This window comes from Episyrphus balteatus, chromosome X (assembly GCF_945859705.1).
Source record: "Episyrphus balteatus chromosome X, idEpiBalt1.1, whole genome shotgun sequence".
Taxonomy (NCBI): domain Eukaryota; kingdom Metazoa; phylum Arthropoda; class Insecta; order Diptera; family Syrphidae; genus Episyrphus; species Episyrphus balteatus.
In genome coordinates, this window is record NC_079138.1 from 9,479,113 (window position 1) to 9,503,114 (window position 24,002).

Below are 24,002 nucleotides of genomic sequence, written 5' to 3' on the forward strand. Positions count from 1 at the left end.
TTTGGGTTCTTAGTTTTTAAAAATATTAAAAAATAGTATTTATTTACTAATGAAGAAAGTTTGTATCGTTTCTTCAAAAGGAAAGACCAAACTTTATAAAAAACATAACTTGAACTACCGAGGAGCAAAAAAATATCACTCTCAATCAATTTGAAACTTAAAAATCGCTCCCTGTTAAATTTGCTTTTTGTGACTTAGAACAATTTTGCTTTCCGCCGCTTATATGTGGTCATCATAATCCAAATACGTAACCATATGATCAATGGTATCTGAATCAACGAAATCCTTATCACGCCTTTCAGCTTTATTCCAAAGTAGAATTGGACAAGTTCTCGTATTGCACGGGTCCGAACCTATAAATACGTAGCAATACGAAAAAAATAAACAATTTCCAAAAACCAAACATGGCATAAATTCAAAAAAAATGTTTACCGATGTTTCATGTTCGCTTACTTGTGATGGTTCCCATATTAATCTGTCTTCATTTTCAAAAGAAAACATAAAACTAATCAAAATAAACTCTGAATGAATTTTTAGCTGACAATCAAATTTAATTTTCCGTGTTAACTTCTGATTAACTTTATTCAATAAATTAAATATTCACCTATATTTACAAAACAAAAAATTTAAACGTATCATTACTTGACTTGGCCTTCTCGTTAGCACCATGAAAAAAATGGGCTTTTTTATTGGAAGCGCTGGGTAAACGAGGTTAATCTGCTTTTCGGTTCACTTCTGAAAAATTAAATAAAAATTTTACTAAATACTTGAATTTTGAAAAGAAGAAAAAGGAAACAAAAATTTACTTTTCAATGACCACTGCTGGCATTTGGACTAGTTGAACGGGAGATTTACCGTCCTTGAGGCTTGAGTTAAACTTAAAATTTTTCCCCGCATCACAGACATTTGACGTTAATACAATTTTCTATCGAATCCTTTGTCTTGCTAAAATTTTTTCATTTTGAAATAAAGCCAAAAAAAATTTGTAATTTAACTTATTGATAACAAAACAAATTAAATTCATCCAAACCTTAAACTAATACATTGCACAGTTCCTCTACAAAATTCATATCGGATAACGAAGGAAGGACAAGTTGTTTGGTTTCTTCACTAAAAGGCAACCACGCGTAATGGTATGGATATGCACGCCATGAATCTGAATGTTTAAATGGAAATGTAAAAGCCAGTCCATTTTAATGGATATATATATATATAAATTACTAGCTGACCCGGCGGACTTCGTTCCGCCTTTCCAAGTATTTGTTTTCAAATTTTAGCCCTGTAATGTGTTAAACTTTTTCCGGTTCACTCGGTTCGGTTGATATGTGGAGCACAAATAAATTGACTACAGCGCAACCTACAGGGTCCAATTATAACACAAAAACCTGTCTGGGGCAAACCTTATCACACACACACAAAATTTCACAAAAAATATCCAGTCATTCGACCCCAAATACGGATTTTGAAATAAACTTGACAAAAGCGCCACCTACCGGGTCCAATTATAACACAATACCTGTCTCAGATGGACCTTATCGCACACACAAAATTTCACAAAAATCTATTCAGTCTTTCGACCCCAAATATGGAATTTGCATATACATAACTTGACAACAGCGCCACCAACCGGGTCCAATTATAACACAAAACCTGTCTCGGATAGACCTTATCGCATACACAAAATTTCACAAAAATCTGTTCAGTCATTCGACCCCAAATACGGAATTTGCATATAAATTGACAACAGCGCCACCTACCGGGTCCAATTATAACACAAAACCTGTCTCGGATGGACCTTATCGCACACACAAAATTTCACAAAAATCTGTTCAGTCATTCGACCCCAAATACGGAATTTGCATATAACTTGTCAACAGCGCCACCTACTGGGTCCAATTATAACACAAAACCTGTCTCGGATAGACCTTATCGCATACACAAAATTTCACAAAAATCTGTTCAGACCCCAAATACGGAATTTGCATATAAATTGACAACAGCGCCACCTACCGGGTCCTATTATAACACAATACCTGTCTCAGATGGACCTTATCGCACACACAAAATTTCACAAAAATCTATTCAGTCTTTCGACCCCAAATATGGAATTTGCATATACATAACTTGACAACAGCGCCACCTACCGGGTCCAATTATAACGCAAAACCTGTCTCGGATAGACCTTATCGCATACACAAAATTTCACAAAAATCTGTTCAGTCATTCGACCCCAAATACGGAATTTGCATATAACTTGTCAACAGCGCCACCTACTGGGTCCAATTATAAAACAAAACCTGTCTCGGATGGACCTTATCACCCCCACCAAATTTCAGAAAAATCTATCAAGTCGTTTAGAAGAAGTAGGGTCACAAACAAACGCACAGGAGAATTATATATATAAGATAGCGGCGATTTTAATTTCTGGCAATTGAACAACATTCCAATTATTTGTGTTATCTGGATTAAGATACTGCTTTATCAGTTAGAGATGTAACTCCATCAGTTCTCGATGACTCGGTTGGGATAATCTCAGTTGTTCTTGTTGGCATAACAGTATCATTAACTTGTTTAACAATTTTTGGTTGATCATATTTTACTAGCCAATTATCGTTCCCACGATATGTGTTTCTTATGATTTGTAGTCTAAGAGAAATAATCTTTCAAATTGTAATTGAAAAGATTTAGCTAGGACAGATGTTAGAGCTTTGTTTTCAAAACGTCGTAGGCAGTAATCAGCTCCCTGTAGTTTTGCACGAATATTTGAAATGATCCTTTCTAAAAAATTAATAATTAACATAACATTTTCTATACAAAAACAATTAAGGGTTGAAAAACTAACTTTCAAAGGAAAGCTCATTCAATTAAATCTTGTGATGGGAAGTCTTCATTGATTTGTTTTTTTTTTTAGTTTCGCTTTTCGTCTATCGATTCGGGCATAATTAAATGTCTCGGCAACTAAACGAACTATTCGTGTATTCGGTACAACGCCTAATTGTATTTTTTGGTCAACTTCACTTGCTCCAGCTTCCGAGAGATATCTGAAACAAAATAATAACAAGTTATCAGAGATTGTATTATTTAGTAAAATGATTTAAATCCTTACCCTTGATCCGGAATTAAACAAGCACGTCCAAAACAACACAGTTTGTGCATCCATTTTGTCGTTTTGGATTCATTTGTCCATATGGCTCTTCGTTTTTGGGTTTGAATACTGCCACTACTTTCTGTTTGAAGTTCTGAAAAAGTTTTATGTTATTTGATATGCATTATATTTAGATATGTTTGCAAGTCAATGTATTAGGTATATTTTAATGTAGATGACACAACTTCCTTCTAACTAGAAATCATTTAAATATTCTAAAAGTTTTGAGACTTATTGGCCTGGTCAGACCATGTGAATACCTTTCAGAATACCTTGAAGGAGAAATACGCTGCCCATCCACAAACCATACGAATCTACCTCAATGCGAATATACAAATCTGCTGGATGATCGAGATTCGAGACTCTTTAGTCCTTACACAGTAATATAAAACTCTCCTACAACTCTATCGTCGTTGTTGAAGCGCAACAAATAGGAACTTATCTCAGCCTTCATGCTTTCTTGCATAGCCAGAAGGCATTGATAATATTTGCTCAGGGAATATTATATTGTTGCTAAAAAAAAATATACTATTTTATGTATACTACATAGAAGGAGGGGGTAAGGGTCGTGAAAGGAACAACTTACATCCCTTAACGATTTAATAGATTCAATCCATTGCGTTCGCTTAACGGACTCAGGAAGATAATGTCATCGTCTTAGTGGTGGACTTATCGTCTATTCTAAAAACTTAGTTGGGTGAAACCCAGACCAGGTGGGACTCGAGATAGACACTTTAGTTCATCGACATACAAATTGTATCGTTGTTACTGTAGATTTGATCTTATTCGACCACGCGAAAATGTTGATGTATCCTCTTCGAAGAAAACAGCAACAAATTCTCCTCTAATATAATGGTTTAGAGGGTTTTTCATGGACGTAATGTTTCCAGAACATTATGTTGTATAGTTTGTTGAATTTTTCTATTGGTTTTGGTAAAATTTTTTTTTCCTCAAGAATTTGTTTCTTTACTTTGTTTGTTTATTATTACTGACAAATGTCACTTAAATGTTAAATCGATAAGTATTACCAACTGCAAGCATTGTATATATATTCTTATAATCGCAACAAAAACATTACTGTTAAAAAAAGAGCCAAGTTCTCCTTTGTTGAAATTATGCTGGCACAAAAGGTACTGAGATGTAAAAGTGTACCAAGTTCTAAAGTTTGGGTTCAAATTCGTATCAATAAAATTTTGATTGTTCTCTTGACAATTTTTCTTAATTATCGATTTTTAAAGTTATTTCAAAAATTGCCAAGTAAACAATCAAAATTTTATTGATACGAATTTGAACCCAAACTTTAGAACTTGGTACACTTTTACATCTCAGTACCTTTTGTGCCAGCATAATTTCAACATAGGAGAACTTGGCTCTTTTTTTAACAGTAATGTTTTTGTTGCGATTTCACTACTTTTTGCAAGGTATGGCTGTAGAATATAAAATCTCTATATTTGATGAAAATTCAGTGAAAATGGTTGGTTGCCACGCCCCCTGCCTGAAATTCTCAAACTTTAAATTTTTTCCTTTGTGTAAACTACCAGCTCCACCATTCTACCAAATTTCAAGATTCTACGACAATCAGAAGTGCTCTATAATAATTTATGAAAATTCAGCGGAAATGGGCGGTTGCCACGCCCCCTGGCTGAAATTCTCAAATTTTAAATTTATTCCTTTGTATAAACTATTAGCTCTACTATTCTACCAAATTTCAAGATTCTACGACAATCAGAAGTGCTCTATAATAATTTATGAAAATTCAGCGGAAATGGGCGGTTGCCACGCCCCCTGGCTGAAATTCTCAAATTTAAAATTTTTTCCTTTGTATAAACTACCAGCTCTACCATTCTACCAAATTTCAAGATTCTACGACAATCAGAAGTGCTCTATAATAATTTATGAAAATTCAGCGGGAATGCCGGTTGCCACGCCCCCTGGCTGAAATTCTCAAATTTAAAATTTTTTCCTTTGTATAAACTACCAGCTCTGCCATTCTACCAAATTTCAAGATTCTACGACAATCAGAAGTGCTCTATAATAATTTATGAAAATTCAGCGGAAATGGGCGGTTGCCACGCCCCCTGGCTGAAATTCTCAAATTTAAAATTTTTTCCTTTGTATAAACTACCAGCTCTACCATTCTACCAAATTTCAAGATTCTACGACAATCAGAAGTGCTCTATAATAATTTATGAAAATTCAGCGGAAATGGGCGGTTGCCACGCCCCCTGGCTGAAATTCTCAAATTTTAATTTTTTTCCTTTGTAAAAACTACCAGCTCTACCATTCTACCAAATTTCAAGATTCTACGACAATCAGAAGTGCTCTATAATAATTTATGAAAATTCAGCGGAAATGGGCGGTTGCCACGCCCAATGGCTGAAATTCTCAAGTTTTAAATTTTTTCCTTTGTATTAACTACCAGCTCGACTATTCTACCAAATTTCAAGATTCTACGATAATCAGAAGTGCTTTATAATATATGATGAAAATTCAGCGGAAATGGGCGGATGCCACGCCCCCTGAATTGAAAATCTCAAATTTTCGATTTTTTCCTTTGTATACACCACAAGTCCTATCACCGTGTAAAACTTCAAGTTTCTACGATATCGGGAAGTTCTCCATAATTTTGATGATCTGTCAGTGAGTCAGTGAGTCAGTTACGGTTTTTGCGATTTTTGAAGCCCTATATCTCAGAAACTACTCATCGTAGGAGGCTGAAATTTTGTGAGGAGTTTGGTTTTTACTAGCTCAACAAATGAAGTGAGTTTGAAATTTCTAGCATCTTTGGTGTGGAAGTTAGAGGGGGGTCGAAAATGGCCTGAGTTGTTTCCTGTAAATAAGGGTGTAGTGCCAAAGTTGCTAGAGAACTTGGCTGGGCACTACCGTGCCCCTTGATTATAGCTTTCACACGTATTCACAGATAGGAAAACAAGAGAAAAATAAGAGAGATGTATACCAATTATCTGAAATTAAATTTGCGGGTGTTTTAGGCAAGGGGGGTACGAGTCGGCTCTCTAGGTATTCCTTCCTCTATGACAAATGTTTGCAGCATAAAAACAAATGAAATTTGGCGCGAATACACGTATATGTGACACAAGTCAAACTCAACCAACACATTCACACCAAACATCAGATTCTTCGGAATAAAAAAAAAACTGTTCAATTGGGATTCCGAATCGAAGAACAATTCCGGATTGCCAATTAAAAACGCCATAAGTATGTTCAGCGAGGATTTTTCTAGATCAGAACAGGACAGGACAGCACAGTTTCGTGAGAAACGTCAGATCATGATCAAGAGATAAATAAACCAGTTTAAAAAAAAAAAACAAGAATACAAAAAAAAACTCGTTTGTCCTATTCCATATACCTACCACGCAACACCAGATACCATACATTGCGAACGTGCGAGAGATCCATTTCCTGTATCCTCTCATTTTCGCAAAAAAAATACAACACTTTGCATGCGCGATGAGCTTGCCTGGCGCCAATCCTTTTTTATGGAAAAACCTATGTACAAACAATATGTAGAATGTAGATACCTAAGTTCATCTTATTCTTTATACCACCAAACAACCACTCGACAGAGCGAGTGCGAGAGATCATGTAGAAACAAAATAGAAGATAATAAAGAGAGAGAGATACAACTAGCGCCAGCGGAATTTGTTTAAACTACAAATTCCAATACATACGCATTCCATGAATTTCTGAGGAAAAAAATGGAAAGTAGACTCTTTTTCAAAAATTAATTGTAAGAAAACTATTATAGCAATTCTTGTTTTCTAACTTGATATTGATAGAAAAAATAATGAAAAAAAATAAAAAAAATATAACAAAAAATCTAAAAATTCTGGTTTCTTAGTACAGTTTATTGTTTTTGGGACTACTTAAAAAGCGATTGGAGGGTTACAAAATAATATTTTCCAACAAAATATAGCTTTACTCCATAGTCAATAAACTAAGCTTTTAAATAAAATAAAAATCATACTTTGAAAAACAAAGAAATTAAACCACTTTGTTTTAAAAAAGTTAAGAAAAAATGACTTTTTAACTTTTTTTTGTTGTTTAAGACCTTAAAACTTAATATAAATTTCTCAAACTAATCAATGTGTTAGTATTTGAGTTGAGGTACTTATTTCTTTTTATTTCGATTAATTTTTATTAATAATTGCAGAAGTTACACATGTTCAAACATTCTAACATAAGGAAAAATAGCTTCAGTTTCGATTAATTTTTTTCTATGAAAAAATACATTTTTAGTTTTTCAAAATAGTTTTACTCCGTAGTTTGATTCAATCTCAATCCAAAATAGAAATAAAAAAAATAAAAATTTTAGTCTAACTAAGAAACAAACCAATGTCTTTCAGGGTTTCAGGTCGTTCTAAAACAACGAAAATTTTATCATGTTTTGTTCTCTCTTCATTACAAGTGCACAAATTTGGAAATTGTAGGGATGAAGATATTTAGCCTTGTTTATTATCTAAATAATAAAATTTATTTCATTCAATTATCTTTAAAAATGTGAAAGTTATGCACCGATTTGTAAACGATAGCCCGATTTTTACGTGGTCCACTCAGCCTTAATCCAATACGGTATCACTTAATTGTATCCTTATTTAAGTCTGAATGTTAAAAAATAATTGACGAATTGTTAATGTTTCATAAATTAATTTATCAACAAGTCCAGCTACGTAAAAACAGAATATAAAGAGGTTTTTTAGAAAAAAGCCGTTTTGGTTTTTTGTTAATTTCTCGAAAACGACAACATATTTTTGAATCTGGTTTTCTGTTTCTGTTTGAAAATAAATAAAAGCATGGAATTTTAATTTTAAATTAGTACTTTATTACATGAAATTTTGAAAAAAATTAGTTTGAATTTTTTTTTTTCCAATTTTTTTTCAAAATTTTGTTTTTAAAAATTAATTTTTCAAAAACTGTGCCATAAAATGGCTTTGTTTACAAATTTTGTAAAAGACTAATGTTTTGGCTTTAATAAAAAAAGTATAGCACGTTATTGTAAGTATAACCGTTAATTTTTAATAATTTTTTTTCCAAATTAAGTCAATTTTTTTTAAATTGCCCCTCCCCGCTACACGAAGGGGAATAGACCCCCCCTCCCATAAGATTTTTTTTTTATCTTGACCTAACCTACACGCTCTAGCTTTTTGGCACATTACTCCTGCACAGAAAAAAATATGACCCGCTTAAAACTAACAGATTGCCATATTGTTTTACCGTCCATACATTTCATAAGGAAATCTTATTAAAATCAACGATTAATAAGGTTTTTTTAAGGAGATTTCTTATTATTTTTATAGAGAAAATCTTATTAAAATTTGACTGAAAAGTTGATTTTTTTTGCAACTTAGCACTAGAACAAAAATCGCGATCAATATTTTCATGGCAGGTTGGTTCAGGTGGTAAGGTGGGCGACTAATGATTTGAAGTCTCCAGTTCGATTCCCAGCCTGGTCATGTTTTTTTTTATTTTTTTGCAGATTTTAAAACAATAAGGAAAACCCGATTGTTTTAATAAGGTTTCCTTCTTGGATGAAAACCATAGAGAAATCTTATTGTTTTTGTTCTATTTTATGTGGTCTATTTTTCTCTGTGTGAATCACCCTGTATATCACCTAAAGCGAGTGCAAAGCCTTGCTTGCGTCGCCTGTAGTTTGGACAACAAATATGTACGTCTTCTCTGGATCGGACGAGATGAACATCCGCATGTGGAAGGCCAGAGCATCGGAAAAACTTGGCTTGGTCAGACCACTTGAACGATCCAACTTTAACTACCAGAATACTTAGAGAAAATGAGTATACGAGTCCATGGGATATGGAACCCATCGATGAAAATAGTTTCTGGAGTTGATGCAAAATATAAAAGCTTGTAAGTCAAAATAGATGCAAGATTAATAATTGAATCTTATTGATTAAATTTGATACACTCCTTTTTGGATATCTGACAAGTAAAGAATCAGCGTATTGGATACATGTATAAAGGTCATAAAATTCCACCACAACCTAAAAATTCCGAACACCTCCTGTTAATACTCAGAATCCAGCATAGTTAACACCTCCACAGCAACAGCAAGAGCATCAAAAACAGATCAATCCAAATCAAACAATTATCTTGCAAAGTGCCGGAAGATTAAAGGACGCGTACGCTATCGACATTCAATCCCAGTACAAAGAAACGAGCACAAAGCTGATATTTTCGTTTGTTATTCCATAATTTATAAATAATGATTTTATTTATAAATAAATTAAAAAATAAACAAAAACAAAATATTTCATTGAAAATTTGTTTAGATTATTATTTAGAATTGTTGTCGGCGGAAAGCAAAATTGTTCTAAATCCACTGCTTACCTAAAATGAGATAATGATGCAATTTTAGTAATACTAGCCGACCCAGCCCTCGAAATTCGAGTGCCAATTTCTTTATTTTTTTTTTTTATTTGCAACAATTTTGAACACAATAATACCAAAATAGTTTCTTTATTTTTTATAGTATTTGTTGTTGTTTTCTTACGATTAACTACACTTTTTACACAGGAATATATAATATACCTATTTTTTGATATATTTTAAGCCTGATTTAGATATTGTTGAACTACGTTTTAACTACGCTCAACTACGTAAAAAAAGTATCGAAAAAGAAAATGCAAAGTGTAATCTCCTTAAGGTCATTGTGTTTGCACCTTGCATTTCAATTCAATTCAACCTGTTTCATGTTCCATTCGTTCAAATTCCATCCGTCAATCATTCAACCTCCACCAACTTCACTCAAATTTGTCATTCACACCATTTTTTTTTTCATTTAGCTTGTAGGAACATGAAAACATACCGAGTTCTTTTTGCGATTGCATGTGTCCTTTGACAACAATTTTAACACGTACGTCAATCTGAAATCAAAACAACTTCTGCAAAATAAAACCAGAGATTCCTTTGATCAATAATTTTGTTTATTTTCTTCGGTAATATAAATTCAATTAAATCAAAATCAATAGGAAATTGCAGATATTATTAAGATCTGAGTGAAGATGAAGTAGAAAGTTAATTAATTTGGCCGTATGCTGTCGTTTTACAGACAAAATATCCTGAAGACAATCACGGGAAGAAAAGTCACAGTAATTTGACTTTTTCACAATAACTATGCCAGGAAAAAATATATTTTGGTCGCAAATGTTTTTTTTTTTATTTATTTTATATTTTTCCGCAGTAAAAAAACGATATTCAATTAGAATTTACTCTTTATTTGAAGTTGGTGTTCTCAAATTAACAATACAAAAGTTTTCTTTCAGCTTGACGTTTGAGAAATGTCAAATCTTCCAGGAAAATTTTAATGAATGCGTTCAGACACTTAATAATGATTAAAGATATGTTCACATTTATTAAAGGTGCGTTCAGGTGTAGATCTTCATAATATACAGTAGTAAAGCCTGGTACGCTGCTCGCGCTAAATTTTAGCTCCCATACAAATTATCGAAAAATTTTAGCTGAGCTAAAATGGATCCCATACAAATTATCGATAACTTGTATGGGAATTTTATCTCGGCTAAAATTTAGCGCGAGCAGCGTACCAGGCATAAAAAGGTAATCCGTGGTACTATGTGGAAAGAAGCGACATTTTTTACTTGCGATATAGGTACTATAGGGCAAGTTTAGGATTCGTAAAAAAAATCGAACTCGAGATAACAATTTTACATGACATTACGATGATGGAGAATGCCAAAAAAGTGGGTCCGGCAATTCTGTCTGTCTGTCTGTCTGTCTGTCTGTCTGTCTGTCTGTAAGAACCTCGAGCTACAGCCTAAACTACTGGAGCTATTTTCTTCAAACTTGGTAGTTAACAGTTTTTGGTGATTCCCTAGAGGAGAAATTGAAATTTTTTTTTTAGGACCAAAACTAACGGTACCTGTCATGTAACGGAAATACAAAAGTTAATTTTTTTCAAAAACGGCTCTAACGATTTTGATTAAATTTTTTGTGTGTAGTCAAGCACATAGAAGCTTTCTTTGGAAATAAAAAAAATATTTTTTCTACAGTTATTAACTGTACCTGCCATAGAACCGTTTTTTTGATTTATGAATTTCTCGTAAACTACAAAACAGATTTCGACCAAAATTTTTATACAGAAAACTTTAAGCAATTATTTTTTAAAAAAATTTTTAATTTTTCAAAAAAACACATTTTTGGATTTTTAAAAAATATTTCAAAATTTTTTTTTGAAAATTCAATTTTTTGAAAACGGGTCGGTGAAAAATTTTGAAATTCCGTTTTTAGGTGTAAATTAATTATTTCTTCGAAATGGCATACCAAGTTTTTTTTTGAAAAATGTTAGAAAATTTTTATATATAAAAAATTATTTTTTAAAAAAACCGCTCTAACGATTTTCGAAAATTTTTTTCTGAAAATTCCTTTTTATACAAGAAATAAAATGGCATACTTATTTTTTTGTAAAAGATCATATAAAACGGTATTTAATTATTTATAAAATCAGATTTTATTTTTTTTTTTCACCACTTATGAAATTCCGTGAAAATATCAAATTTTAAATTTTCCTTTATTTTTATGAATGAAAAGCTTTAACATTAGACTAACTTTTACCATAAGAGCAAGTACGTGCGACCCCAGTCGTGCAATTTATTAATAAAACAAATCAATTCTTAAGGCATTACCACGACAACTGCGTCGCATAACAACGTTTTTTTTATGTTAAAACCATAACTACAATGACCTAAAAAGTGAAAAAGTGGGAAATTTACATAATTAAATTTTTTTTTATTTCTTTCTAGCAATATTTGTTTTTTTTTTATTTTTGGAAAAAACTACCAAACATTTTTTTTGAAACCAAAAAATAAGCTTTTTGCATCATTATTTTTTATTTTGTCGTCGTAAAAACTGTCATAAAATGAGTTTGAATCTATCACTTTTTGACTTTTTGCAAAAAGTTGCCGTTGTAGTTATACTTTTAAAGCCTTGAGGCTTAACTACAATGACCTAAAAAGTGAAAAAGTGGAAAATTTACAAAAGTAAAAAAAATTTATTTCTTTTCAAGCTCCATTTGTTTTTGGAAAAAACTACAAAAATTGTTTTTTAAACCAAAAAATAAGCTTTCTGCATCATTATTTTTAATTTTTTGGTCGAAAAAACTATCACAAAATGAGTTTGAAAATGTTGACTTATTGACTTTTTGCATTAAGTGGCTTTTAACTACATTGGCTCAAAAAGTGAAAAAGTACAAAAGTGACAATTTTCAAACGCATTTTTGTATGGTTCTTCGGGCTAGAAAATTAAAACAAAAAATGCGAAAACCATATTTTTTTTGTATAAAAACAATTTGTGAAAGGCATAACTACAATGGCCTAAAAAGTGAAAAAGTGGGAAATTTACAAAATTAAAAAATTTTTATTTCTTTCTAGCGCTATTTTTTTTTAGAAAAAAACTACAAAAATTGTTTTTTTTAAACCAAAAAATAAGCTTTCTCATCAATCAATATTTTTAATTTTGTGATGGGAAAAACTGTCACAAAATGAGTTTGAAAATGTTCACTTTTTGACTTTTTGCAAAAAGTGGCCGTTGTAGTTATACCTTAACACAGTACACATAAAAAGGTAATATATTCCGAACTGACATTGGTCGCCAGATTGTCAAAACATGACACTTTGGCGACCAATGTCAGCTACCGAATTCTTAATTGTTTAAAATACCGACGAAAAACGCACAAAAACCGATAAACCACGCACACCACTAATTTTTAAACAATTATTTACCATTTTCCGCGATGAAACACGAAGAAAATTTGTTATTTTTCAATTTATAATATTTTTAAATGACATTTTATAAATTAAAACAAAAACAAATTTCCTGTTTACTGCGATTGAAATATAAAAATTAAAGGCCGACCTGACAGATTGGTGCCCATTTTTGACAAACAAATTTTGACAACGTTCGGAATATATTACCTTATTATGTGTACTGTGATACCTTAACTCTTTTTTACAAAATTTTCAAATTCATTTTTTGACAGTTTTTCTTACCTTAAAATCAAAAATAATGATGCAAAAAGCTTATTTTTTGCTTTAATAAACAAAAACAAATAGCGCTAGAAAGAAATAAAAAAAATTTAATTTTGTAAATTTCCTTTTTTTCACTTTTTAGGTTATTGTAGATAAGGAACAAAAAAGACGTTTTTGTTAGTTTTCCCTGAACCTCATAAGAAAAACGCTTTGCCATGCGGCGATAAAATATTAGTGCCTTTTATGCAAAAATGTAAACGTCTAAAAGTGAAAACTTGGTAAAATGGTAAAGGAACTGTCAAAGTCAGCTATTACATGAAGCCTCAAGATTCTTGACTCTTTTTTCGAAATTTCTTTTGATAACACACCCACAAAAAAAAAAAGTTCTGACCTGGGGTTGCGACTAAGTTTTTCATATAGTTTTTGGGTCGCTGAAACCGAATCTGGAGTCCGTTTTGCCCCATCACGTCAGGTTTTCGAGATAACCTAAAAAAATGTCACGAAAACAAAAAATGTTTTTCTCTGATCTGGATATGCGAATATGTAAATCATATAGCTTTTGGATCACTGAATCCAGATTCGAAGTCAATTTTGCCTTATCACGTCAGGTTTCTGAGATATCATCAAAAAAATGTCAAAACCAAAAAAACTAAATTTCTTATTTGGGGTTGCGTCTAAGTTTTTCATATAGTTTTTGGGTTGCTAAAACCGAATTCGAACTCTATTTTTCCGTATCATGTTAGGTTTTTGAGATATCCTCAAAAAATGTCAGATAAGAACTTTTTTTGAGTTTAGACATTTTTTGAGGATATTTCAAAAACCTGACGTGATACGCCAAAATAGACTTCGGATTCGGTTTCAGCGACCCAAAAACTATATGAAAAATTTAGTCGCAACCCCAGGCAAAAACTTTTGTTTTTTTGGTTTTGACATTTTTTTGAGGATATCCCAGAAACCTGACGTGATAGGGCGAAATTGACTTCGAATCTGGATTCAGTGATCCAAAAACTATATGATTAACATATTCGCACATCCAGATCAGAGAAACAAATTTTTTGTTTTCGTGACATTTTATGAGGTTATCTCGAAAACCTGACGTGATGGAGCAAAACGGAATTCGGATTCGGTTTCAGTGACCCAAAAACTATATGAAAAATTTAGTCGCAATCCCAGGTCAGAACTTTTATATTTTTTTGTGTGGCTGCCCTACTAACAATTTTGCTTCTATAATGCTTTAAAGAAGCAACAATTGCATCTGTAAAGCTTTATAGAAAAAAAATTGTTTGTCGGGTGTGTAATCATTCTGTGAGGCGCGTACTATTACACGATGCCTCTTGAGTCAAGGACTCATATTTGACATTTATCTTTTGAATTAAAATTTGTTGTTGTTGTATTGCACCAAGAAGCAAAAAGAAATGTGAGGGAATGTTGAAAAAAGAAAAAGTGGAAAAAGAAACGTCAAAAAAGAGTCTCGGACTCACGACCCACGACTCTCCGGTCGGATAATTTTTTCTTTCATCTTTTTTCTCTTTTGCACTCATTATGTTTAAAAAGAGTCGCGCCTCTTGAGGCTTCATGTAATTGCTGACAAATTCTTATGTTCTTTCAAGAGAGAAAAGGACGAAAATAGATTTCATTGGTATCAAAAGTGTTTACAAAAGTAATAGACTTGATTTTAATAGAATTCGATTTTAACAAAAAAATTCATGGTAATAAAACAAACATCTTACTTTCTAAACTTAGATAACTAAAACAATGAAAGTTAACCATAGTTTACGTGCGATCTTAAAACAACGCACCAATGTGAACCCACCTTAATGTTTTTTGATTTTCGCTGAATGCTTTCATTCATTCATTCAGTCATGAATGACATTTCATTCCAGTCGATTGGAAATTTTCCAATAGAGTTCCAGTTGTTTTTGTTTTGTTTTTGTTTTTTTTTTATTTTGTATCGAATTTTAATTTGTTTAATTTCGTTATTTCGGTTAATAAAAAGTAAAAAAAAAATGTGATTCTGCACATCTACGCGTCATTCTCTTTCGTTCCGTGTATAATTTATGCCCCTTCGGTTTTTGGGGGCCCGGTAATTTGTACCACAAAAACTATGCTCGCCGTTTAATTATATGATGATGAGGGTGCTCTTTCCGAATTTGAAAATCGTTTTTGTCTAAGAAATTTCTTCAGCAGATAATCAAGGGGCACGGTAGTGCCCAGCCAAGTTCTCTAGCAACTTTGGCACTACACCCTTATTTACAGGAAACAACTCAGGCCATTTTCGACCCCCCTCTAACTTCCACACCAAAGATGCTAGAAATTTCAAACTTGCTACATTTATTGAGCTTGTCAAAACCAAACTCCTCACAAAATTTCAGCCTTTTACGATGAGTAGTTTCTGAGATATAGGGCTTCAAAAATCGCAAAAACCGTAACTGATTGACTGACTCACTCACTCACTCACTGACAGATCATCAAAATTATGGAGAACTTCCCGTTAACGTAGAAACTTGAAATTTTACACGGTGATAGGGCTTGTGGTGTATACAAAGGGAAAAATCGAAAATTTGAGATTTTCAATTCAGGGGGCGTGGCATCCGCCCATTTCCGCTGAATTTTTATTAAATATAATAGAGCACTTCTGATTATCGTAGAATCTGGATATTTGGTAGAATGGTAGAGATGGTAGTTTATACAAAGCAAAAAATTTTAAGTTTGAGAATTTCAGCCAGGGGGCGTGACAACCGCCCATTTTCACTGAATTTTCATCAAATATAGAGATTTTCAATTCTACAGCCATACCTTGCAAAAAGTAGTGAAATCACAACAAAAACATTACTGTTAAAAAAGAAGCCAAGTTCTTCTATGTTAAAATTATGCTGGCACAAAAAGTACTGAGATGTAAAAGTGTACCAAGTTCTAAAGTTTGGGTTCAAATTCGTATCAATAAAATTTTGATTGTTTACTTGGCAATTTTTAAAATGACTTTAAAAATCGGTAATTAAAAGAAAAATTGTCAAGAGAACAATCAAAATTTTATTGATACGAATTTGAACCCAAACTTTAGAACTTGGTACACTTTTACATCTCAGTACTTTTTGTGCCAGCATAATTTTAACATAGAAGAACTTGGCTTCTTTTTTAACAGTAATGTTTTTGTTGTGATATAATTTAATGGGACATCACATTATAAAAACAGCCAAGCAGCCTTCTGAAAATGAGACCCGAGTATTCTTGATTGTTCTAAGTCCCATCATATTTTCTTCTAAGTCTCCTTTTTATTTAAGGAAAGTGCGTACTTGTATAGGAATTGTTCTATAAATCCAAGTTTGGGTTCTTAGTTTTTAAAAATATTAAAAAATAGTATTTATTTACTAATGAAGAAAGTTTGTATCGTTTCTTCAAAAGGAAAGACCAAACTTTATAAAAAACATAACTTGAACTACCGAGGAGCAAAAAAATATCACTCTCAATCAATTTGAAACTTAAAAATCGCTCCCTGTTAAATTTGCTTTTTGTGACTTAGAACAATTTTGCTTTCCGCCGCTTATATGTGGTCATCATAATCCAAATACGTAACCATATGATCAATGGTATCTGAATCAACGAAATCCTTATCACGCCTTTCAGCTTTATTCCAAAGTAGAATTGGACAATTTCTCTGTTTGTGCTAGTTGGGATTGAAACCTCACATGGGAATGCAATGTTTTTTTCTAATGCGTTACAAACATTGCATATCTGCAGGATAAAAACTTTGCATACTTACAAGAACCTCTTGGAACAGGTCTAATAGAGGCCTTCTGTCACTTGAAAATACAAGCCTTCTTTAGAACGGTGCAAACAGGTCTTATAAAGGTCTTCTTTAACTGATATTTACAAGGCTTCTTCTAAACACTTCTAGATAGCCTTAATGATGATTCTTTGAAGAAAAAGAAACAATTTTTTATTTAAACTGTTGTTTTTACTTTTTCTAAATAATTTTATTACAGCACTAATCAATTTCCCTATTATTTTCCACAATTTCTGATACTTGATGTGTTTCAACTTCTTTCCGCCAGGGTACATGGTCCAGACGTCAATAGTAGGTAGTACTAAAAATAATTTTGATAGAAGATTTTAGTACCACATATGGTTCAGATATTCGCTAAATATATTATGGTTTAAGAAAAAGTATTGGCGATTGGAGCACATACTACTAGCGCCGTAGTTTCAACTTTTGAACTAATTTTAACAGAACGGATGTTTAAATCCTAACAAAAAAAAGTAAAATGTCGGATGCTAGCTCCTTCCGTTCTGTTAATTTTAGTTTTTCTTTTGACCACCGGTAGCGCATTTCAACTCTACCAATCGCTAATACCATCCAGTTTCTCAACTAGATGTCCTTCCTACTATTCAATATGTGGCTATTCTATGCTGGCGCCGCACATTATTGAGAAGATACAACTCTTTTTCAAAATTCATTACTTTTTGTAACTCCAACGAACTCAGAAACTGTTTCTTTTATGTTTCTTAAGAAAATTTAAATAAAGTCTTTAATATTTAAAGATTCCTTAGAAATCTGGTTAACAAAACGCTTTTCATTTCTATCAAGACAAATAGAATAAAAAAACAGGTATATTTTCTCTTTCTTTATTTGTCAAAGTTAGTTTCATTCTTCCCCTGACACTACAAATATGCGCAATCCCTTAGAGCTTGGAGTAAAAAAAAATAAGATTTGAAATTTTTTCTACCTGAATGCATAGTCCTTTTCATTGTTAATTCATATCTGTAAACCAAAACTTGTTTCGAGGCTTTGGTTCGAAAATAGTTGATTCCGAAAGTGAAGAAAATAAAATGCTCGACTGGGTCGTACGAACTTGCTCTTAGAGTTGCTTAAATTTTTAAGACTTTATATAGAAATTTGGAAAAAAAAAATAAAATTCGTTTTTTAAAAAAATAAAATAAAATCTAAAATTAAATTGCCCTCCAAAACAAGTATGCAGTTTTGATTGATATATTAAGGTGCATTTTTAGAAAAAAAATTTTCAAAATAGTTAGAGCCGTTTTAAAAAAAAATAATTTTTTATAAATAATTTTTTGGAAAAAAAGTTTTAAAATAAAATTGGTATGCCATTTTGTAGAAATCACCAACAAACATCTAAAAACAAAATTTCAAAAAAAATTCAATGTCCCGTTTTCGAAAATTGGATTTTTCAAAAAAAAATTTTCAAATTTTTTTTAAAAATCCAACAATTATTTTTTTTTTAATTTTATTTTTGGTTTATATTATAGAAATGCTTCTTCACAAAAAGTTTCGTTTAAATCGAATAAGCAGTTTCAGAGATAATCGGATTTGAAAAAAACCGTTCTATGGCAGGTACCGTTAATAATGGTTTTCAAAAAAAAATTTTTCCATTAAAAGATAGATTTTTACTTAAAACTACTATTTGAATTTTTTAAACAAAATCGTTGGAGCTGTGTTCGAGATATTTCAATTTTACTTAAATCGGTATATGGCAAGTACCGTTATTTTTGGTCCAAAAAAATTAATTCCAAAAATCCCTCTGGAGAGTCGCCAAATAACGCTACATACCAAGTTTGACATTAATCGGTCCGTCCGTTTAGGCTGTAGCTCCTTATACAGACAGACAGACAGACAGACTGACAGACAGACGGACTTCCGGGACCCACTTTTTTGGCATTGTCTACCATCGTAATGTCATGGAAAAATGTTATCTCAACTTTTTTTTTTTGTACGAATGCATAACTTGATATATATATATATCGCAAGTAAAAACTACTTCGATTGAAAATACTTCCTAAAAACGTTTGATTTTCAATTGATATCACTCGAGGGATTTGGAGGACTTTTTTGAAAATTCCTAATTTTACATACAGAAAAATATGACCTTAAAACTAACAGATTTATTTATTTATATATTGTTTTATTTGTTTTATTGCCTTTATATTTTATAAGGAAATCTTATTAAAATCAACGAGTAATAACTTTTTTTTAAGGAGATTTCTTATTATTTTCATAGAGAATATCTTTTTAAAATTTGAATTAAAAGTTCATTTTTTTTAATCGCGATCAATATTTTTTGGTTCAGGTGGTAAGGAGTGTTGCCAGAGCTGGCTATTTATCGCCAAACAGGCTAATGGAACAATTTATCGTAATTTGGCTCTTTAAATTTTGAACATGGCGATTTGAGGCTCCTTTGAAATCAAAGGATTTTACAACAAAAATCCACCAAAGATGTGAAGAGAGACAATCATTTTGCATACATTTTTCATAAAATTTATTTTTCGTACAATTTTCATAAAATTTTCATAAAACTTTCACAAAATTTTCATAAAATTTTCATATTTATTTAAAATAAAATGCACGACTGGGTCGCACGAACTTGCTCTTGAAGTTAAAGTTGCTTAAATTTTTAAGACTTTTTATATAGAAATTTGGAAAAAAAAAATAAAATTCGTTTTAAAAAAGAAATAAAATAAAATCTGAAATTAAATTGCCCTCCAAAACAAGTATGCAGTTTTGATTGATATATTAACGTGCATTTTTAGAAAAAAAATTTTCAAAATCGTTAGAGCCGTTTTTTTAAAAAACAATTTTTTATAAATAATTTTTTGGAAAAAAAAATTTAAAATAAAATTGTAATGCCATTTTTTAGAAATCACTAATCAACATCTAAAAACAAAATTTCAAACAAATTCAATGTCCCGTTTTCGAAAATTTGATTTTTCAAAAAAAAAATTTCAAAATTTTTTTTAAAAATCTAAAAATTATTTTTTTGGAAATTTTATTTTCATTTTATATTTAAATTATATAAATGCTTTTTCACAAAAAGTTTCGTTGAAATCGAATAAGAAGTTTCGGAGATATTCGAATTTGAATAAAACGGTTCTATGGCAGGTACCGTTAATAATGATTTTCAAAAAGAAATTTTTTCATTGAAATATAGACCTTAGCTTAAAACTAACATTTGAATTTTTTAAACAAAATCGTTGGAGCCGTTTTCGAGATATTTCAATTTTACTAAAATCGGTATATGGCAAGCACCGTTATTTTTGGTCCAAAAAAATTAATTCCAAAAACCCCTCTGGAGAGTCGCCAAATAACCCTACATACCAAGTTTATCATTAATCGGTCCATCCGTTTAGGCTGTAGCTCCTTATACAGACTGACAGACAGACTGACAGACAGACTGACAGACAGACTGACAGACAGACTGACAGACAGACTGACAGACAGACAGACAGACAGACAGACAGACAGACAGACAGACGGACTTCCGGGACCCACTTTTTTGGCATTGTCTACCATCGTAATGTCATGGAAAAATGTTATCTCAACTTTTTTTTTTTGTACGAATGCATAACTTGATATATAGTACCTATATCCCAAGTAAAAAAGTTGATCAATTTTTGAGACTTTTTATGTATAATATGTTATAAAATTTTTATAAAATTCTCATTAAATTTTTATAAAATGTTCATAAAATTTTCCTATAATTTTCATAAAATTTTCATAAAATTTTCATAAAATTTTCATAAAATGTTCATAAAATTTTCCTATTCCTAAAATTTTATGAAAATTTTATGAAAATTTAATGAAAATTTTATAAAAATTTTATAAAATATTATACATAAAAAGTCTCAAAAATGGTCAACTTTTTTACTTGCGGTATAGGTACTATAGGGCAAGTTTAGGATTCGTAAAAAAAATCGAACTCGAGATAACAATTTTACATGACATTACGATGATGGAGAATGCCAAAAAAGTGGGTCCGGCAATTCTGTCTGTCTGTCTGTCTGTCTGTCTGTCTGTGTGTCTGTCTCTATCTGGAGCTGCAGCCTAAACGAGTGAAGTGATTTTCTTCAAACTTGGTAGTTAGCAGTTTTTGGTGATTCCCTAGAGGGGAAATTGAAATTTTTTTTTTATGACCAAAACTAACGGTACCTGCCATATAACGGAAATAGAAAAGGTAATTTTTTTCAAAAACGGCTCTAACGATTTTGATTAAAATTTTTGTGTGTAGTACTACACATAAGGGCCAACTTTTTAAATAAAAAAAATATTTTTTGTACCGTTATTAACGGTACCTGTCATAGAACGGTTTTTTTCGTTTCTGAATATCTCGTACAAAATTAACCCGATTTAAATGAAAATTTTTATACAAAAGTGTGTAAGTAAATATAATATTAAAATTTTAGAAAATTTTGAAAAAACGCATTTTTGGTTTTTTAAAAAATATTTCAAAATTTTTTTTTGAAAAATCAATTTTTTGAAAACGGATCAATGAAAAATTTTGAAATTTAGTTCTTATGTGTAAATTAATTATTTCTTCAAAATGGCATACCAACTTTTTTTTTGAAAAATGTTAAAAAATTTTATACATAAAAAATTATTTTTTTAAAAAACGGCTCCTACAATTTTCGAAAAATTTTTTCTAAAAATACCTTTTTATACAAGAAATAAAATTACATATTTTTTTTTTTTTTTAAGATAATTTAAAACGGAGTTTAATTAATTATAAAAACAGATTTAATTTTTTTATACCACTTATGAAATTTCTTCAAAGTATCAAATTTTAAATTTCTTGAATAAAAAGCTTTAACATTATAGTTACTTTAAGCATAAGAGCAAGTACGTGCGACCCCAGTCGTGCAATTTATTTTAAATCAATTTGAAAATTTTCTAAAAAATTTGAAAATGTTATCATACCAAGTCAAAGCAAAATTATATGTGGGACTAAAAACGAAAAAAAAATAATTTTAATTAAATTTTTGAATAACATATATTATACAAAAAAGTCTAAAAAATGGTCAACTTTTTTTTAAATCAATATGAATATTTTATGAAAATTTCAAAAAAATTTTAGGAAAATTTTCTAGGTAATTTTATATGAAAAAATTTGAAAATGTTACCAGTGGGACTAAAAACGAAAATAATTTTAATTAAATTTTTGAATAACATATTATGCAAAAAAGTCTAAAAAATGGTCAACTTTTTTTATATCAATATGAAAATTTTCTAGGTAATTTTATCTGAAAAAAATTTGAAAATGTTACCAAGTGGGACTAAAAACGAAAAAAAAAATTTTATTTAAATTTTTGAATAACATATTATGCAAAAAAGTCTAAAAAATGGTCAACTTTTTTTATATCAATATAAAAATTTTATGAAAATTTCAAGACTTTTTATGAAAATTTTCTAGGTAATTTTATATGAAAAAATTTGAAAATGTTACCAAGTGGGACTAAAAACGAAAAAAAAAAAAATTTTTAATTAAATTTTTGAATAACATATTATGCAAAAAAATCTGAAATATGTTCAACTTTTTTTATATCAATATAAAAATTTTATGAACATTTCAAGACTTTTTATGAAAATTTTCTAGGTAATTTTATATGAAAAAAATTGAAAATGTTACCAAGTGGGACTAAAAACGAAAATATAAAATAATTTTAATTAAATTTTTGAATAACATATTATGCAAAAAAATCTAAAAAATGGTCAACTTTTTTTATATCAATATAAAAATTTTATGAAAATTTCAACACTTTTTATGAAAATTTTCTAGGTAATTTTATATGAAAAAAATTGAAAATGTTACCAAGTGGGAATAAAAACGAAAAAAAAAATAATTTTAATTAAATTTTTGAATAACATATTATGCAAAAAAGTCTAAAAAATGGTCAACTTTTTTTATATCAATATAAAAATTTTATGAAAATTTCAAGACTTTATGAAAATTTTCTAGGTAATTTTATATGAAAAAAATTGAAAATGTTACCAAGTGGCACTAAAAACGTAAAGAAAAAATAATTTTAATTAAATTTTTGAATAACATATTATGCAAAAAAGTCTAAAAAATGGTCAACTTTTTTTATATCAATATAAAAATTTTATGAAAATTTCAAGACTTTTTATGAAAATTTTCTAGGTAATTTTATATGAAAAAATTTGAAAATGTTACCAAGTGGGACTAAAAATGAAAAAAAAAAATAATTTTAATTAAATTTTTGAATAACATATTATGCAAAAAAGTCTAAAAGATGGTCAACTTTTTTTATATCAATATAAAAATTTTATGAAAATTTCAAGACTTTTTATGAAAATTTTCTAGGTAATTTTATATGAAAAAAATTGAAAATGTTACCAAGTGGCACTAAAAACGGAAAGAAAAAATAATTTTAATTAAATTTTTGAATAACATATTATGCAAAAAAGTCTAAAAAATTATCAACTTTTTTTATATCAATATAAAAATTTTATGAAAATTTCAAGACTTTTTATGAAAATTTTCTAGGTAATTTTATATGAAAAAAATTGAAAGTGGGACTAAAAACGAAAAAAAAAAATAATTTTAATTAAATTTTTGAATAACATATTATGCAAAAAAATCTAAAAAATGGTCAACTTTTTTTTATATCAATATGAACATTTTATGAAAATTTTCTAGGTAATTTTATATGAAAAAATTTGAAAATGTTACCAAGTGGGACTAAAAACGAAAAAAAAAAATAATTTTTATTAAATTTTTGAATAACATATTATGCACAAAAATCTAAAAAATGATCAACTTTTTTTATATCAATATGAAAATTTTATGAAAATTTCAAGACTTTTTATGAAAATTTTCTAGGTAATTTTATATGAAAAAATTGGAAAATGTTACCAAGTGGGACTAAAAACGAAAAAAAAAAAAATTTTAATTAAATTTTTGAATAACATATTATGCAAAAAAATCTGAAATATGTTCAACTTTTTTTATATCAATATAAAAATTTTATGAACATTTCAAGACTTTTTATGAAAATTTTCTAGGTAATTTTATATGAAAAAAATTGAAAATGTT

At 29.9% G+C, this 24,002-nt stretch overlaps 1 long non-coding RNA gene and 1 pseudogene across 1 annotated transcript; both read right to left on the reverse strand.

Moving 5' to 3' along the window:
* Nucleotides 1–488: 488 nt before the first annotated feature.
* On the reverse strand, nucleotides 489–1,365 carry LOC129920563 (uncharacterized). The gene is made up of 3 exons (XR_008773265.1): nucleotides 1,031–1,365; nucleotides 807–945; nucleotides 489–735 (listed from the first exon to the last, which is right to left on the reverse strand). It is a non-coding gene; the product is annotated as an uncharacterized LOC129920563 (long non-coding RNA).
* Nucleotides 1,366–2,465: 1,100 nt separating this feature from the next.
* On the reverse strand, nucleotides 2,466–4,128 carry LOC129920555 (phosphatidylinositol 4-kinase type 2-beta-like; annotated as a pseudogene).
* Nucleotides 4,129–24,002: the final 19,874 nt, after the last annotated feature.